This window comes from Manis pentadactyla, chromosome 13 (assembly GCF_030020395.1).
Source record: "Manis pentadactyla isolate mManPen7 chromosome 13, mManPen7.hap1, whole genome shotgun sequence".
Taxonomy (NCBI): Eukaryota; Metazoa; Chordata; class Mammalia; order Pholidota; family Manidae; genus Manis; species Manis pentadactyla.
The window spans coordinates 104,787,795-104,801,899 of record NC_080031.1 but is presented as its reverse complement, the minus strand read 5'-3'; the positions used below and the strand labels follow the sequence as shown (position 1 = coordinate 104,801,899).

At 42.9% G+C, this 14,105-nt stretch overlaps 1 pseudogene; it reads left to right on the top strand.

The window, feature by feature from the left end:
- The first annotated feature begins 2,179 nt into the window (after positions 1-2,179).
- Positions 2,180-5,424, top strand: LOC118916905 (nicotinamide phosphoribosyltransferase-like; annotated as a pseudogene).
- Positions 5,425-14,105: the final 8,681 nt, after the last annotated feature.

Sequence of the window (14,105 nt, the reverse complement as noted above, 5' to 3'; positions counted from 1 at the left end):
GACACATTCACATATTGCAAGGGCTCTGATACTGAATTCTGTTGGTCTTAATGTGTTAAAGTAACCTGAACTATCCCTCTTAGACATTTTCATCATTTATTCATTTTCATTGGGAAAATTCATTTTTGAGTAGGATATCATTCAAAAGACGTAAATATTACATTAAGACAGATTAAAGTAGAATTCGGCTACATCATCAAAAAAAAAGAAAAAACCAGCCTACTTCTAAAATTTTTACTACCACTGATACTACTGTGAAGGAGGAAGCATTTATTATCTCTTATGATTCAGGTACTTTATATAATTAAATTACACTAAATCGCTATATTTTATATAATTTAATTTAATTATATAAGCCAACCTTTAAAGTCAGAGGTCTATTCTTCTTTTACAGATGAGAAAACGGAAATTAAAAGATTCCAAACAACGTGCACAGCTTTACACAACCAGGAAGTACCGAACTGGATTCACACCTCGGTCTTCCTTAACTCCGAGGTCCTGCTCTCATTTGGGGTGCCATGCTGCCTATTGAAGTTTCCAGAAGAAAAACAGAGACCCTTCTACACCATTGCTAACACTAGAGTCATTACTGCTCTCACCACCAATCAGAACGGGATATTTAGGGCCCTTTTCAGTAATAAAGCACCTCACTGTAGTCAAGCCGACTGATAGCTACTCTCAAGACTTTTTAATAACAACTTAAAGTCCATCACAGAGCGTGTGATTCCTCGGTCATCAGTGCTATTCGGGGCACTCAGATAGCACCAAAGTCACTCACCCCAAATGCTCAGACATCCATCTCCATTTTTCTTGGCATGGCTGTCACTTCGAGTTTATTCCTACCATCTATCCTCACAATCTTTGCAATCAAGTTATTTTAGACAATTGATGATAAAGTAGCACTTGACTCACCAGTTTGGATGATTTGAAGCCCTTATTTACTGTATCTCTTGGTAGACTTTTTTAGTATCCTGTAGCCTTGTGCATATAAATGATAATCTGAGTTGAGTATATTTCCACCGCACCTGACAAGCTTACTGGGCAGAAAGACCTCTAGCCTGGGAAGGAATATACATACTGAGATGTCTAAATTACTTAAATGTATTTCCTCTCAATCAGAAATGTGAGTTCCCACCAGGTGTATTGTATGCCATTGGCCATTTTAGTTAAGGCCCATTGGAAGGAAAGAGAAAATAACATTTTAAAGAATCAAGGAGCAGTCTTGTTGGTGTCACACCTGCTCCTTCAGCCCCTCTTGTTGTAGATCTGGTAGGGCTGACGGAGAAGCAGTAAGGAGCCCGGGGCACAGCCAAAGGAAAAGCCTACTTTTACCTATAGGATATTACATGTCATATATACACAAACACACATACACAGAGTATATATAAAATGGGAACCTGGGAAATGATTTAGTTGCTCTCTCAAAATATAAATACCACTCACTAGGTGAATAACATTTAAAAGTTTGAGGTATATGATGAATATTTTGTTAATAACAACATAGTTTTATTAAGCACTTACTATGCACCAGGCAATGTGTTATACACACACACACACACACACACGCACACACATACATACTTATATATGTATATGATTCTTACAACAGCCCAGGGAGTCCCCATTTTACGTGTAAGATAATTGAGACTCAGGCTCAATCATGAACTCATTTCAAATGCACATGATTAGGAAGTGGCAACGCTGAGATTACAGACCCAGGTCTTTTGACTCCGCATGGTGATGCCAACCTACAGGCTGTACATCTTCTCTATGATACCCTGCCAGGTACTAGAATTGCTCAAGAGGTGGCCTGATGCCATCTAGATTGGATTTACCTGAGATACTCGCTAAAGCATAGTTCCTAGGCTCTATAACTGATTTTCCAAATTAGAATTTCTTGGAGGCAAGTCCCAAAGATCTACATTTTTAATCTGCTCCTCAGCCAGTTTTTTAAAAATGTGAATGTGGCTAACTGGTGGGCCCATGAGGGTGACAGCAACACGGCGGGAAGACCACGGTATCCGAGCGTAGGTGGCCTGAGTTTTAATCCCTCCCTGCAATAACTGCTCTGGACTAGTCACTTCACCTTTCTGGGCCTGCATCACGCCTTTGGCAAAGTGATGATGTGAGATCAGATGCCCACGCTGACATTTTGCCAATATTTCAAATAGACCTCACAATGTGGGAAATAGAAGTTCTGCTGTGCTCTGCATCGATCGGCCCGCTCACAGCCCTGTTTGCAAGGCCCGCCACTGTATTTCAAAGAGACTTTCACTGTCTGGAGTGGGGTCAAGGCCGGCCAGCAACACAGCCAGGGAGGACGCTGACCTGGGACGAGAGCACGTGGCTGCCTTTCTGGCCTGCAACACAATTAAAGGGAGGTGAGCGAGTGCTGCCATTTCAGATGCGCCAGGTGGAGGCACAGAGGTCATTTTTCTGACCTGCAGCGTATTTTCATGGAAAACAAGCAATAGTTCCTGTTTAAGAAATCAGGGGCCTGTAGAACGGACAGTTTTTTAAATTTAGACCTCCCTGATCTGTTTCAGTGAAGAAGTGATCATTTCTAGTCTCTGAACCCGTTCCTGCAAATCCAACAGTGTGCGTTTCGTTTGTGGCCCATAGAACTGCCCTGGACTTTACAAGAGAAGTAAATACGTCCTCAGTGGCTTCTTTGCACCGGCAATTAACCGATCTGTCGGCAGATTCTGGCATCTGCATATGCAAATACACGTCCAGCAGTGCACCGTAGGACGCGGGCACACATTTCATTTTGCAGGCATATTTTGGGAACTTGGAAGGAAACGTGATCTTTATTTTAATCGGCAGGACCTTGCCCAGTGTTTTCCATACCAACATGTTTATGAAATGAGTGCTTGATATTTCCGTCCCAAAATAAACAGCTAATGAATATTCATGTATATTGGATGCAATGAGGAAAAGGCCAAGAATAGATCGTCAGAGTGCGCACTCCTCTTCCCCATCTGTAACCACTAGGATAACATGCCTACACTGACACTAGCTAGGCATGGACTCATTCATTCAACAAACAGCTCTTAATTGCACATTATGTACAAGCCACTGAAAGAGACAATGGAGACTTTTTTTTTAAATTTCAAGGAGAAGCTACCTGAAAGTAGAGAACAATGGCTTAAGAGTATTGCTCAACAAATACTACATGCATACTTCATGCAAGATGCTGATATAGGAGCAGGAGCTTCAAGCAATGAATTTTTTAAAAAGAGAGAAATCATTTCCCTTACACGGTAGATGGTCAGCATGAGGAAGACGAACAACAGCTGGACAAAAAAGGACACAGTATGATAGACAGTGATAAGTACTGTGTAAAAAACAGGTAGATAAAAAGAGAAGGGAACGGGGCTGCCAGTGAAAGGAGACTGATTTAGATAAGGAATCAGGAAAGTCTTACCAAGAAGACAAAATCTGAATATGGATTTGATGGAGGTAAGGGAGTGAGCCATGGGGGTGTCAGTGGGAAGGGTGTTTGGGGCTCAGGGTATTGTAAATACAAGCCTCTGAAGGTGGGCGCCCAGTAAGTTAGCAGCAGGCAAGGGAGGCTCGAGTGGCTACCATGGATGGAACAAGTCTTAAAGGAGCCAGAGGGTAAGAGGATGTCAGGTCATGTATGGCTTTGTACACCTAAGTCTTTGACTTTGACTCTGAATGAGATGGGAAGCCACCCGGCATTTGAGTAAAGGAGTGAAGTGATCAAGCTTGTGTTTTAGAACAGTGAGATTAGTGTATGAACTAAAAATAGTTTAGAGGGGGCAAGGGCAGAAGAAGGGAGTCCAGTGGGGGTGGTTTTTGCTGTGAACAAATTAATGAATGATGGAGGCTTGGATCAGGGTAGGAACAGTGGAGGTGTTGGAAAGTGGTTGGATTTTGGATGTTTTACATGTGGAACTAATATGATTTCTTGCACCAACTAACTTTTCATTTTGAAATATAATACACAGCAGAAAATTATATGAAATACAAATGTAAAATTTACCAAATAATGTGAAGCAAACATCATGTACCCATTACCCAGTATAAGAAATAAAAGTTTGCCATATATGGAAAAATTGCTCCAAATTTTCCATATATTCAACAAGCTGGAAGAAAGATTGACTCTGTCAAGAAGAGTCATGGGGGGATATCAAAGAGACCCAAATCAAACTTAAAAAGAGGAAATGACAATGTCTTAACTAAAAGTTCACAGGTAGAATGGATAACAGAAAAGACATTACAGAGTAGAAAATTAGTGAATGTTCCAAGATGACATCTTCAATGAAAAGGGTGGGACTATATTCTTGAGAAATATGACGGACGCCTTCCAACGGAAGTAAAAGCTGTTCTTGAGGGCTTGTCACCCAGAGGTGTGTGCTCCTCACAGCAGAAAATACAGGTTCAGAATGTTTCTGGCTTATGGTTTTGGTAGAGATGATCCTTCTTCAGTTACAGGGGCCACAAGTTCTAGAAAGCAGAAGAAAATATCGGCTAAATATCTGTTAGAATCTGCTGCTAACCTAGATGGTCTGGTATACAAGTTATGTGATTTGGGGCTGCAGAGAAGTCTCTTTCCAAGAGATTTCTGGCATAGCAGCACCTGCTCATTTGGTTAACTTCAAGGGAACGGATACAGTAGCAGGAATTGCTTTAATTAAAAAATTCCCTGGAACAAAATGTCTTGTTCTAGGCACTTCTGCTCCATTGGCAAAATGCATTACCCTAACAGTTTAGGGGAAAGACCAGGAAAAAGATACTTTTGAACACAGAATGACACAGCTTTCAACAGAGCCTGTAGCTGTGGTCAGGGAGAGAGCTAGAGCATTTTTAATGTGTATGACAAACGGCAGGGTATGAAGACCTGAGACATTAATAGTACCAAACTGTACAGAAGCACCACTGATAATCAGACCTGATTCTTGAAATCCTCTTACGACTGGATTAAAGAGTTCAGATATTTTAGGTAAGAAGTTCCCTGTTACTAAGAATCCAAAGGGCTACAAGTTGCTACCATTTTATTGTAGAGTTAGTCAAGAGGATGGTGTAGATTTAATACCCGATAGGAGATTGTGGAAGGGATGAAGCAAAAAAAAAAAAAAAAGAGCATTAAAAATATTTCCTTTGCTTCTGCTGGAGATTTGCTATAGAAGTTCACAAGATACCTTGAATTTTTCCTTCAAGGGTAGTTTTGGGACGAATGTCTTCAAGAACTGAGTTGCTAATCTCAACAAAAGTCTCAGAAAGGGCTGGTTATCTTTATGTGAAATACCAGCAAGGGATTTGGTTGCACTTGTAGGAAGAAAAGGACACCTTGAAGAAGGCAGCCATGATCTTCTCCACACTGTCTTCAAGAATGGGAACCTGACAAAGAGCTTGTTTGTTTACTCCAGCAACAAGAACCGCAAAGCCGAACATTGAGCTGGGAGCTGCATCTCATCAGCTGCTGTGTTACGATGGTGTGTGTGTGCATGGTGCCCACATCTGTGAGCGTGAGTATATACTACATGTTTATTGTACATATATATGGGATTTTTTCGTGTTTTATGACATATCATAGCCGAATTATTTGTTGGTTTATGAACATACTGTCCTTTCATTTAAAAAAATTTTTTCCAATGTTTATGTGGTCTCCAATTAGGAAACGCATTTAATCATGTAACAGATTAATGCTCAAGTAAGCTTTTTAGGGCCTTTTGCCAAAAGATAGAATATGTGTGACAAAACTGTCTTTACTCTCCCTCAAGAAGATCCAGTTTGTATACTGGAGCCTACTTACACCAACTCCCCAGCACTGATTGTATTTATCTCTTCCCAAGTCCACTTTCAGTGACATGACTTCAGTGACTGAAATCAGCCATGAAGGGAGCATTACACCATGGAAACTGGCAAATGTTACAGATTAAGGCTTTTCTCTTTTGAAAAATCAGTTGTTAAACATTTCCCAGTACAACATTTGGAGGACTATGAGCCTAAAATACTGTGTATGTGGGTATCGAGATGGAAGCCACCTCAGGTCTGGTTCCCAGGAGACAGACTCTGAGATGAAGATTTCTACGCGGGAACTTGCATTAACCATGCCTTTTATTTTCTGTATTCTGATGCTTTAACATCTGGAGTCCTGCCAACACTGGATGGGCTCCCCAGTTCTAAGAGTCAGGAAACTGCTTTCCCACAAGTTTGCTTTTCAAATGCAAACCTAACAGTCCAGAACCACACCTCCAACCACTGGCCCTGACTCCCTCTGGGGAGCAGGGCCAGGCACCGGGCACTGAAGGGCAGGTTCTCCGTCCCAGAGCCCCCTGAAATTACCATGAACTAGCCCATCCTCAGGCTGCTTACCCTGCCTCACTTGTTCCTTCCCTTGGAAAGGCCAAGGGACCCTCTTGCTCACAGTCCCGCCCTCTCTCTGCCTCCTGACCGACCCCAGCACTCCTCTGCCATGGCCACCGTGGTATGCTGCGCCTCAACCGACATTAAAGCGAAAGTTATGTGAGGAAGCGCTCAGATCAACACATTTGAGAAGAGGTAGAAATAGAGCTGGGAAGAGAGAGGATTTACTTATAACTCAGTCCCAAGGCCTTGTTCAATCCCACAGAAATAAGATGGCCTTCTAAGTAGTTCCCTTAGAGGCAAGGGACCCAACTTTCATAACCCCACATTGATCAGGGTGAGATGTGACCAGACCCTGGGGAGGGGGCTTGGCCTTGGGCTTTGAAGAACATCCCTGGCCGAGAGCATTACCCAGAGAAGATTCTGCTGAGCTCTGTGAATCTCCAGTGTTCTCAGCAGCAAGGGGAAGCTCTGTGGTTCTGCAGGAGGGCTGCAGATATGTACCTCTGCACACACTACATAACAGGAAGGTAAAATCAACTGCCAAGTGTGGTCTACCTTCTATGATTCATGAGCTTTCTGACTGAGTCAACATCACTGGGGAGAATAAACGCTGTAATTAAAAAGGTGCTTAAAGTTCATGCTAAGTACAGAGTCAGGTATGTCCCTTCAACCCTGGCAGAAAAATAAATGTGAAATAAATTAGCCATTTACAACTTTGCAAAACCCAACATGCTGTGAAGATTTATCAGTTGGACCATGAAAAAAAAAACTAACTGTCTTCAAAAAATACAGTTAACAATGAAACCTGGTGCACCTGACATCCAAATAAAATAAGCTTCAAGGACAGAAGTAATGTGGAAATAAAAGTTTGTTGGATTTCTCACCTTCTCTCTCTCCTTATTTGGCTTCAGAGTTTCCATCATCTTGTAAAACTGGCTTCTGGCTGAACAGGATAGGGCAACTGATTAAGCTCTTAATCCACAGGAGAAACAACCCCAAGGGCATATAGCCAGGGGGGTTCCTGAGGGGCAGCAAGGTGGTTTTAAGGAAATTTTCTGCTTGTTCTAGCTGTTTTCTCTCTGGGAGCTAGAAAATAAAGGTTGTGCAATCGATGCATTCATTATTCTAATGAATTTTTTGTGTATCCATGTTTTTCATTATTCTAATAAATGACAAAAATAAAACATGTTTGAGCCACAAAGTCCTATGCATTATTCTATGAAATGGATGGGAAACAACTGAGAATGAGTTTCATTCAAAGAAAGTTAGCAGGTTTACACAGGAAAAGCAAACGCCCAGAGATTACATGAGAATTCAAACAACTGCAGAAGAGGACAAGGAGCCAGTCACAGGAGCAGCAAGAAGCAAAAGCCACACTTCATTAGGAATAGTTGAGTGTGTGGAGGTCTCTCCAGGGATGTGTGTTCTTTAAACCACGTCGTCTGAATGCAGTGGCTTGGCTGCCTCTTGACGCTTTTCCTTGCATTCTGTCAAATGTCTACATAGCTGCAGGGTCCCTCACTTGGTTCTGTACAATCCAGCACGTATTTATTGTTCTCATCTTAGTCTTGATGCAGTTGAGGATGCAAAGGTGACTTTAACAATAGCTAACATATTCTGAGCATTTACCATGGACCTAAATCTCTTTAAACCCTCACAGCAGTCCTTTGGTGAGGAGCTTATTGCCATTTCCATGTGTGGATGAAAAGGCTAAAGCTCAGGAACAGTAAGTAACTTGCCCAAAGGTATGAGTTTGTAAGCTGGTAAGAAACACCAGAACCATAGTCAATCTGCTTGTCGAGTGTGAACTTTAAATCATTCATTTGACCTTTAAAGCATATATTTCCTAGTCTATAAGGAGAGATTCATTATTACTAATAGGATTCTCAAAGGAAGGAGAAATGGATTTTATCCTTGAAGAACTAGTTGGAGTTAGATAGTTAAAAGGGGTCATTATGGAGGGGACAATGTTTGCACAAAGACATAGATTCAGAATATTTTAGGACAGCTTTGGGGGACACAAGTGGGTTTTGTGTCAGGAATTAGTAGAAGATAAGGCTGGGACAAATTGTAGAAGCACTATATATCCACCTTTCCCTTTGTTTAATTACTGGATTTTATAACCAGAGAGAAGTCTTGGTTCATAGCCCTTAAGAACGCCCCCAAGAGAGCTGGTGTCTCAGAGGAGATGAGAAGTAAGGCAGTCGTTGCCTTAGAACGGACTGACCCTCAATGCCGTCTCTCGTCCCACAAATCCTCCCATACCTTCCCCGGCCTGCTAGTGTAAGACCCAACGGCCTTATTCCGGTCTGCGCTTCCCCCCAGTGAGGAGACGAAGGCCACGGCAGATCGATGCAACAAGCAAGAGGTTTATTGTTATTCCAGCTAGCTGGGGTCCAAGTGTCTGCCCGACACAGCGGGTTTCAACAAGGACCCCGAGCACTCAGAGCCTAGGGTTTATATAGCATTCTCAAAGCACTTAACTCATAGTCATTTTCCACAGCTGCACATTATCTTTGCAAGACATACATCCTGGGGTTAAGCGAGAGCAAGATAAGACCATTCCTCAATTGTTAGGGAGGTTCTGCACGATAAGCTTGGTATGTAAGATTAGCTGACCAAGGTTAGCTGACCGAAGGCCACAGCTGCCCCCATCCCGGTGTTCATGATCAACTTGTTTTCCAAGGCCTTACTCAGTTCCAGTTTTTTTCTTTTAAGTCACCACCTCAGAAAACTGCTTCTAGGCCCTTAAGATGGCTACTCTTATGCTAACTTATTCTCATTCTTACACTAGGGCCACTCACCACGACCAAGAAGCTGTCCCCTCTCACTCCAGCCAACCTCTGACTTAACTGCCGACCCAGCCAAACCAATAGACAAAAAGGCTGGGGGCCACTTTGGGTGGGGGTCTCTAACTAGCCTGAGTCAGACAAGGGGCTGATGGAGTCCGAACCAGGGTCAGGTGGGAGATCACTGTGTCATTCCGCTCGCGGACCCCTAACCTTGGATTCCCTTGCTTGGCTGCACCCTGGAAGCCACATGTCTGTAACAGGAGAGACCACACGCCAGGGGAGGGGAGAAGGGTGGGGGGTGCCTGAGGAGCCCAAATTCGAGACCAGAGAGCAGCAGGATGACTTTGACCCCACACAGCATCTCCGCTACAGTGCAGGAAAGAAAGAAAGGAAAAGGTCTAATTCCTCTCTTTCTCAGAGTTAAAACGGTTACATTTCTCTTCTGCAAACTCTTAAAAGACTACTTTGAGGAGCAGTGGAGCGGTGTTGGGTGCTGCCCCGCACTTCCCCCTCCTCCTGCGCCAGGAGCACCCCTTTGGCAGTAGCCCACTCTTCCTTTCCTCAGCCCCGAGGCTCGAGCAGGACCGCATCCCAAGGCAACTCCCCGACAGCGGTCCCCTACCACCGCGGTGCTCAGTGGGTGAGTACGGAGCAACCTCAAAACAAATGATTAGCAAAAAAAAAAACACAACTCCCAGAAGAAAACAGGCAAAAACTCCTTGACCTTGGTCTTAGCAACAATTTTTTGGAAATGACACCAAAAGTACAAGTAACAAAAGCAAAAACCAAGTGGGATTAGGTCAGATTACAGAAGTCTCTGCACAGCAGAACAATCAATAACCAATAACAGGAATTAGTGACCCACAAATGGGAGAAAATATTGGCAAATCATATATCTTGTAGGGGAGTTAATATCCACAATGTCTAAGGAACTCATACAACTGAATAGCAAAAAAACAACCTGACTTAAAAATGGGCAAAGGCTCTGAATAGACATCACTCCAAAGAAGACATGCAAACGACCCGTGGCACACGGTATCTGTTGTATACATTGTAATCATCAGGGAAATGCAAACCAAATCCACAATGAGATCCTGCCTCACACCTGAGAGAATAGCTGTTCTCAAAAAGACAAGAGGTGACGAGTGCTGGCAAGGGTGCTGACTGAAGGAAAACCTTGCGTGCTGCTGGTGGGAATGTAAATTGAACTACCATATGAGCCAGCAAACTCACTTCTAAGTATGCACACAAAGGAAATGAAATCAGCTCAAAGACATATCTGCACCCGTACATTCATTGCAGCGTTATTAACTACAGCAAAGCATGGAATTAACCCAAGTGTTCATCAGCAGATGAATGGATCGGGAACACGAGGTATATATGTACAATGGAATATTATTCAGTAGTAGGAGTAAAAGGAATTCCTGCCATTTATGACAACATGGTTGAACCTGGAGGGCATTATGCTGAGTGAAATAAGTCAGAAAAAGACAAGTACTGTATGATCTCACTTATATGTAGAATCTTAGAAAAACAGAACTCATAGCGATAGACAGTAGGTTGGTGGTTGCTAGGGGTGGGAAGTGAGGAAGTGGGAGAAATGGGTGCATGTGGTCGAAAGGCACAAGCTTCAGTTATAAAATGAGTAAGTTCTGGGGATTTAATGTACAGCATGGTGCCTGCAGTTGAGTACTCTGTTGAATACTTCAAAGTTGCTAAGAGAGTAGATGCTATGAGTTTTCAGTATATGCATACACAAAGGGTATCTATGTGATCATGATGGATATGTTAGCAACCCTCTTATGGTTATTATTTGGCAACATCCTATATCAAATCATCATGTTCTACTCCTTAAACCTACGCAATGTTCTATGCCAAATATATCTCAATAAAGCTGAGAAAAAATTTAAAAAGAAACACTGAAAACTCTGGGAAGGCAAAATTTCTCCTTTACCATGTGGGGGTTATAAAGGAGAGCCTTTTTTATGTTCTTTAGGGCCTGATGGAAGGATGATGGAGGTTTGAAATGGCTACAGTCCTTTCCTACCACAAGGATAAATCTGTATCAGAGGAAACATAGTTGAGAGACGGTGATGAAGTTTGAGTTCAGAACCAAGCAGTTCCTGAAATCAGCTTGTAGGTTTTTCAATTAGGTGAGCCAATGAATATTTTTAAAAACTGGTTGAGTACATTTTTCTGTCTTTGGCCATAAGAAGTGGCCACGGTGGGCCCCAGCCTTGTCTGCGATCATTCAGCCCTTCCCAGGTCTCACGGAGGACTGACTGCAGCTGTCTGCGGTCTGTGGCAATGCGACTGGACTTGCACAATAACATGTCATGAATGTGCTTGCGGCACTGTAAGAAATTTTACCAAGAACTCAAGTGTTAGATCTAGTGAATATCAGCTGAAAGGTGGGTTTCAAAATTAGGTAATCATGCTTGAATTTCTGGGATGTCTGACAGTGGGTATAAGAGGCTTGGCAAGTCCCTCTTAGAGCTTCCTTTGACCTGGCAGGACTTCACCCTAGACAAGAAGAATACCAAGAGCATCTCCTGGGAGGAACTGCGTAACTCCAAAAGCTTTGCTTCCTAGTTGTCTTGATGTCCTATGCTATGCTCTGGTGAGACGGTATCATCTTAAATTATCACATAAACTGTAACTTCTATTGGATTCGTGTATCAGAGAAATCATTTGTGCCAAGGCTCTAAGCCAGCCATCTGTGAGACTCACGCAGGTGATTCAGGACAGGTCAGTCCAAGATGAAGACATAGATCATAAATAGTTTGACCAATAGCTCAGCTGTGATGCCTTAAGGTCAACTCAGGGCACAAAGAAACAGAATTGCCATACAAGGTAAATCTTCAAGGAGAATCAGCTTAACCAATCTTTTTTAAAATCTGAGCTCCTTTGGCATCTTACAGATGTGATCTGTGCCTTCCCTGGCCTGCTAAGGCCACCAGTGAGCATGCCTCCTTTTCCTCTGTGCACCTGTCCCAGGAAAGGGAGATTGGAGGAGACTTTCTTACATTGGTCCCCCCCCAAGGCAGCCCCCCTTTCTGTACTCTGTCATTGTTTCCCATAAGCCACCCTGAAGTCCATCACCTTTCCTATTAGCTTCTTGCTCTGCGTAGACTCTCCTTTCCTTGGTTCTAGAGCTCGATAGACCCTCCCTCTCCTTAGGCTCCTTGCATTTCCTGAACTGTTCCCTACTTCTGTACCTTATTAAATCTTCCTTATTCTTTGGTCTCAGTTGAAACGATCTTTCCCCAGCTAGATCAGGTATCCTCGCTATGATCAGTCATTGCACCCCATGCTTCTTGTTCAGAGGCCCTATCATATTTTGTGCTTATTTATATATACATAGACATAATTATTTGAGGCTTTGCATATCTCACTAAACTTACCAAGGGCAAGGACTGCATGTATTTCTTTATTGCTAGGCTCCCAGAGCCCAGCACAATGCCTGGTACTTTGTAGACATTAAGTAAATGGTTTGTTTTTCGGTGAAATGATTGTGGGTTCCTTACTCTGCCCTCCAGGACAAGGCTGGATTAAGACCCCTATGAATACCAACTAGTTGCTTTAATAGCAACTGAATGCATTCTTTCCTCAGGCATTCTGAGCACATATAGCAACATCCCTTGCCTTTTTTTCTATGAGCCTTCTGGCCACCTGACCCGCAGAGCTCTGAAAGGGGCTGCCTGGGAAAGAATGGGGGGATCTACAACCCCTGGGCCCCTCCCTTGGCTTTTCTGAACCTGACTTGTGTGCTCAGGGTAAACTAATTTTTCTCTTCCTATCTCAGGGCTTTTGGGTGAGAATGGCCGCAAAGCCTGATGAGCCCTGGTAGATCAAAACAAGCAGGGACTCTGCTGTGGACCGTCCGGCCCTGCTGCAGAGCTCCCTAAATGTGGGCAGCTTTGGCATTTGATTACTCTCAGCATAGCCCCTGAGGAGGCATTATCTCAGATGCTCTTTTAAAAAGAAATTCTTTTAAATAAAACTTGCTGGCTTCAGCCCCTTTTCTTCTTTCCTTTCACTGATGAATAAATCCAGTCAGGCTCTGGCCAACCCGCCTTCACTGTCCTGATCAACCAGCAACAGGCGTTGCAGGAGAACGACTTTCAAATCCTGTTACTGGCAGACACAGGAACTGCCCTCTGTCCTTTCTTCCCTGTGGAGCAATAAATCATCTACACGTCCCAGGTGATTTCCACAGTCAGTCCACTTAAAGCAGTATTTCATGATTTAATAGCTATAATGTTTCTTCAACAGGCCATTTCTCACCATTGTCCCTGAGCTCCAGGGACAAGTCCATTTTTTTTCTTATCTTCAAATCACCTGAAGGCCAACAGAATAAAGTTCTTTGAGAATATGGCCCATGACTTCCTGTTGTGGCTATGTTCCTCAGCCTGTCATTTCCGGAAAGTGGATTTCTTTACAAATAAAAGAGCCGTGTGGAACTTGAACAAGGACTGCTGTCTGAGTTGCGATCTGCCTGACCAGGCAACGTGTTGTCTTAGGAAGAAACAGTGTGTTTGCCTCTCAAGGGTCACAATATCTGTTAGGAGAAATGTGACTTTAGATTAAAGGAGATTAAAGGGACTAGTCCCTGAATCTCAGATTTTAAAAAATCTTACTGAGTCCACTGGCTTTAACAAAAAATAATTTCTGCAATGCAGCATGGAGGGGATTTTATTTTTGCTTTGTTAATAAATCGTACATAGAGCGTAACGGATGCCAGAGAGGCTTTACATGGGGAGCACCCTCCACACGCATGTTTGCCTAATCTTCTGGTTTTAAATTAAAATCTTTCATTTAATTTTCCCATTAATATCCAAAGCTTGACTGTGCACAAAATGGCACAATATTAAGGGTGGCTTTTATGGCATTTAAATTCCATTTGCCCTCTTCTTTGGCCTGTTCATAGTAAGGGAAGAAATTTCAAATGAGGTAACATACAATGTTTAGGCA